The sequence below is a fragment of the Accipiter gentilis genome, chromosome 1, assembly GCF_929443795.1.
Source record: "Accipiter gentilis chromosome 1, bAccGen1.1, whole genome shotgun sequence".
Taxonomy (NCBI): domain Eukaryota; kingdom Metazoa; phylum Chordata; class Aves; order Accipitriformes; family Accipitridae; genus Astur; species Astur gentilis.
The window spans coordinates 6,587,441-6,593,554 of record NC_064880.1 but is presented as its reverse complement, the minus strand read 5'-3'; positions in this window follow the sequence as shown (position 1 = coordinate 6,593,554).

Here is a 6,114-nt window from a genome sequence, read left to right as displayed (position 1 = left end):
TATAAAAGCTGATTGTTGTTGGTATGCCTTTAAGGTCTAGAGACAACTAAGCATTTGAATGTCCAAATATTACATTCTTGTTTTTCCTAATTAAATAATGGGCTAGAAAACATCTTTATCTTGTGTAATAATATACCTTTAGGCAATTCTCCCAATTTATGAATGTGGTTTCAAATGACACAGTAGTCAGGGCAATTGGTGAGCTCTGTTTGGCTTTTTTTTTTTCCTTATCAGCTCCTACCTAAGATTTTTCTAGCAAAACAACAGGAATCAACATAAGACACAGCCTGGAAAGTTTTAGCCTCTGTAAGTTATACTGCTGAGGTCAACGTATCTAATACAAAACCTAAGTATCCCAATACAAAAACTCATGTGTGAATGACTTTCCCAGAACTGGCAACAGGGAGAGTTTTCTGGCCTGTTTTCCAGAAAAAATAAGACTGAAATGAGCATACTGAGCATTTTGTGTATATATATGTATGTCCGTTCCTTTTTAATGAATGGTATCAATAATTTTTTAACCCATTGGACAACTTCAATCAAATTTGGCTGAGGATGCAATGTCATTAAGTTTTACAAAGTTTCATGGAAGGAGATGACTTGGATAAAGAGGAAAGATTCTAGTAGCACTCTCACTGAGGGAAAGGCTGCAGTGGGAGACCAGTGTTCCTCAGAAGAGAGAATCCACCTCACACATCCAAAGTGAAACCGGGCTTCCCAGCTGCCATCCTTCTTAGAACTTCTTATTCTTAAAATCATTCTTGATTGAAGTAGATATTTAAAAGGATGGGAAGTGGAAAGTGCTTATTGTTGCTGCTGCCTTTTTGGAAAGCCTATTACATCACACAATACTATTACAAGTCTCTAATAAAAGCAACAGCAATGAAAAGAATGAAGAAGTTGTGTTTAATAGGAATGTTCCAAGCTGCATGCACTTTTAACTGAATGCATTAATTTCAGACTTTGTGTGTTTTGATTTCAAATACAATGAAAGGGGCTTTCCAAAAGAAGCCCTATTAGTAACTGGAAGAAGCACCTCCGTTTTATAACAAACCCACGCTATTGTTCTCTAAATGTTGCCTATATTTCCTAGAAAATAATCCTCTATGTTAATATTAAAAAAAAAAAAAAGGCAAAAAAGCAGAACAAATAGCAGCAAACAACCCCTATTTCTTTGCTCTTCCTTCAGAGGACAATGTCTATCAGAAAAAAGGAGAAAGCCCCTATGAGCATGCTATTATTATTTATAATGTTTATTTGATTACACACATCTGTGTCTAACATCTGAATCTCATTTTGGTTTAGGTGTTAAAGGTAGCAATGCCCAAAGACAAGGTTGCTTGGCATTTTCTATTTTAACTAATGTAGTTAATGCCAAGCTTAGCTAATGCTTAGGTAATTTTTACACTCTTTATCTGATCAGTGCTGATCATCTCTGTGTGTTGCATGGAGCTGAGGTGGAGGGGATCAGAGAAGGTCCTGTAAGTCAGCAGTTATTCAAAGGTCGGTTGATACCTGGAGCAAAAGAATGCAGAGACCCAGCTAAGCCATGAGGGAAATTCTCTTTGACACATGCCCAAGATATTCCTTCAGCATGGTCTATTCAATGTGCTGCTAACAGTGACAGCGTAGTAAAGAAAGTAGTAATAGAATACTGTAGAAGTAGCATTGTTACACACACGCTTAAGCAAAAGTACTCATGACATCTTCTAATTTTGAAGTGGCTGATTTTAGTCTCATATTGTATTTTTGGCATGGTTCCTTGTGTTTTTAAATATGTACGTTCAGTTAATATATATCTAGCTGTATTGGTGAAAAAAAACACTGAGAGAAATGTAATCTCTAAACATCTGTCAAACAGATAAAGGAGACGATGAAATTTAAAAGGACACATATTAAAATAACCTTGTCTAAAATCTGTATTTCAGTGTCTGTCAGTGTTGCTATTTAGAGTATTGCAGTATGCTGATGAAAAATCACTGAACTTTTGCTACTTAGCTAGATGAAACAACACCAGACCCTAAAACTTCACTAGGAGTTTCAGTAGTACCAAAGGCAGTGCTCATTGGGATACATGCTACATACTACAGGGGGTACAAATAAAAGGTGGAATTCTTAACAAATTAAAAAAGAAAATAAAAATTAAGGCAATTACTGTAATAAAAAACAAAGAATCTCACAGTTAAAGGAAGGAAAGCAAGTAGTCACCAAGAATGACTTTCTTCACACCTCTCTCCATCTATTTATGCATTTTAGCCTTTGGAGAGTTCTCTCCCTGGGGATCTTGGAAGGTGACACTGTGGTAACAACACACAGGTAGAGCATTCAGACACCCAATGATTTTAGGCGCTGGAAGTGAAGCCAACATAACAGAACTTCCCTGGAAATCTTTCAGTAGCCCAAAGACGACAGGCAGGAGGGAGGGCAACACTGGTACAATGTGATCTCATTGAGAAACATCACTTGGCAAGCAAGCAGAGTTTGTACTACCTGTAGCTGGACTTGAACTTGTCTGAACATGTGAAAAGGAATAGTCTCATTTATGCCAAGTATGTCACAGATAGGCAAAATTCTGTCCCTCTACACCACTCTGGTACTGATACTTACTTTCTGGCATGTACACATCTCTTATTCTTAGTGTTAAATACTTGTCAATCTATTTAGTTATGCCCCATCAATCAAACCACTCTGCTATATGTTAAATACCTTGTAGGTGCTCTTGATAACATGATCTGCAGAGCTATACATATTTAGCAATTTACTTTGGTATATTTGTCCACTGTGAACAACAAGGAAGATGTTAAGAAGCTCTTATTGAATACATGTTGAAATGTAGCAATGTCTCAAAACAAGAGTTCCCAGCAGGAAAAAAAATGGTTATAATGAGCTAGGGTCATAATAAAATCCCAATACACAGGGGAAATCCCAAGTCATTTCAGTAACTGTAGTTTCAGTACATGGACATTCTCACAAGGTATTTCTGTTCTCTAGTAAAAATAATAGAAAAAAGAAATCAGCTTCCTTGCTTTATATAACGTTTCAAACATACACAAACCAGCAATCTAAAACGAAAGAACAGACTAGTTCTTGTTTGTTTGCAACTTGGGACTTTTGTCTCAACCAGCTGTCCTCTTGCCAAACACAGAAAATTTCTTGGCAATTAATGAACAACCAAAGGAAGGAGATGCATCCTGGTCTGCTCCCAAGCAATGATAAGGTTACTTTTTTTTTTTTTTAATTACAGAATATAACATCAAAAAGTATTTCTGTGAAACAGCTAATTCCTGACTGCGGGTGGCTCAGAAATGCTGTCAACAATAATTGTTTTTGCTGACTCTGAGCAACAACATAGCTATTGGAAGAGTTCTCCAGACAGCAGAGTATGTACTGGGAAAAAAGAATCTTCTCAGCTGGTATTAGTGTTACTGCAAAAAGTCTTGCTTCAGCCAAGATCTATAAATCACCCCACACAAAGCCCATTGACTCCATTCATGTTCCCTAGTTTTCATCCCAATTACTTCCACCTGAACATATCCTCAGATAAATAGTACAATATATGCCAATGCTACACTCTGGCCTTCCAGAAGCAGCAAAGTTACTCTTAGTATTGTTAAGCTTAAAAAGTCAAATTTTCTGGAAGTGTAACCATGCATTTCTGCTACCACAGATTTGGATTTGGTGTTTATATGCAAAACAAGATATGTTGATATGTCTGTCATTTTATTCACTTTTTGATTGGGTTAAGTCATTCAGAACTTTGATTGAAACAAAAATTTAAGCTGCTAAAAATGTGTCAGACTGAGCATGTTAATGATAATGATGACATGGCTTAATTTTCAATTAGCTTTCTTTTACAGATGTCATTTATACAAAGTTGATGTGGATAACAAAATCTCATAACTCTGTTTTTGTTACCTCAACTAATACTACTACCTTATATAAAGTGATAAAATAACTAATGTAACAAAAAAAGAATCTGTATAAAATGTCTTTTTCTGGTGCATAGCAGCTTCAAAACTGAAGTGCATTTTGAGTCAGACTGAAAAATGAGAAGAGCTGACAGAGAACTCCGTGCTCTCAGGAAAGACTTGGCTTCCATGAAAGAAACCAAAACCATATCACAGAATTACTATGCCCAAAGGCTGGCTGAGAGAGAGAGACGACCTTAGAAGAAAGATCACATCATGTCTGTACTTTCATAATTCTTAATACAGCTTCTGGAAGAGTGGTAGGTTTACACATCGTCACTCTCCATAGAGAAAGCTCTTGACAAAGATGTTATTATTTCAGTGTCATTTGTATTATGCCCTTTGTCCCATACCTTGCGAGAAATGGAAAGGCTTAAAGGTGAATCTTCCATGGTCCAAACAGGATAGGCACTTGGTCATTACAGCTGTAAAGAAAGTGGTAGGTAATAAAGGTTGGACAGGTAATATCATGTGAAGGCTGACGCATTCTAAAGATCCTTCATGCCCTTTCTTCACACCTCCCTAGCACTAGTCTAATTTAAAGCAGAAGTCTCCTCTGCTGCTCGTTTGTTGGAGTAATCATATTGTGAATCTAAATGACCCACAACAGCACTATTTGTTTTGGGCCCCTCTCCCCACCCCTGGCCTTTGCACTGATACAAATTAATCCAGAAGAACCAGCTTTGACTTTAGCTCAGTCTTACCTCATGTCAAAGTCTTTGTCTGGAGTTCTAGAAAGCTCATGGTTCCCACTACCTAACCAGATAGTGCAGGAAGGCTTCTATAAAGCCATCAGTTATATAAAAGGACTGGTAAAAGGTAAGAAACTAAGTACATAGTTGCCTTTAGCTAGCGAGTTTCTAAACCTACATTATGTCCAGGCAGCGAGCTAGTAAGCAGCAGCCAGTTTGCAGTAAACTCACACCTTTTTTTACTTCACAGTAATCCCCCCATGTAGAAAGTCTACTTGAAATAGTTAAGTTATAGTCAAAGAAATATGTTCAAAGTTTACATTATTTGATTTTGACTGCATAGTTATTCTTCACGAGTCTGGTCTTGAGCTCTATCTGGCACTTAAAAGATCTTGTTTTTCAGTTAATTACAAGCCAGTCAAACTCTGAAGTGTTAAAGCAGAACATTGTCAAGGCAGACATTTGTCTCAGTCTGAATTCCTGAACTCCCCTACTACAATGTAACTCTTACATCAGGAATGTGCCTTTTGAGAAGCCATGAAAGTCTGCCAAAAACTGACCAACCTGAAGTCTCATAAAAATCCAAACCTTGCACAAACTTGATGGTGAATGCATTTTATTTTCAGTGGGGAGATCTCTAATAAATTCATTCTCTCTAAGCATTCTCCAGCCACTCACAGCTCCCGAAGCTGCCTGTTGTGCAGTATCTTCACATCACTGAATTCCCACAAGGAGTTTCAGAAGGAAAACCAGACTTTCTCTATAGCAATTTCTCCTCATCAGCATATGACCAGGAACTGGAACTGAAAAGAGGAAGACTATCTCCTTTGCTTTCAAGGAGAGCTTCAAAATGAAGTTTTGGAAAGAAAGTGCCATATAATTCATAGAGAGGACAAGGAATCAACTGAAGGGATCAAAAAACTTAAGAGTAGAAGAAACTCATGACTAGGACTGGAGAGGAAGGAGACCAGCTCGCTAGGGAGGAAGACAACTGGTGAGGGAAGCTTGGACTAATTGGAACTGTAAATAAAAACAGTGTTAGAGGGAGTGGGCATGTGTAAAGAAATTTTAATGCTAGCATTTCTTAAATTTTGAGTATCAGACTGAGCATTTTTAATGGTGTTCTTGTACTCCAGTCTAGGTGTTAATTATTTGAGACTCGTTAAAACTAAAATCTAACCCATCAGGTCCAGTTTTCACCTACAGTTTTTGGAAGATGCTGTTCAACTGTGAACAGAATCAAACCAGAAAGTATACTCAGGCACTCAAGAATTCCAGTCTGTAAACTCTTGGCAGAAGATGCTGAAGAAAACTTCACTGAAAGGTACTGTACTATGAAGTGAGAGATTCAAGCATAGGACAGAACCAAAGTCAGAGGTAAAAGAAGCTTTTGCAGAGCTTTTGGCATTTCACAAAAGACATACTTTCAGATATTTTGCATGCGTGAACTGACA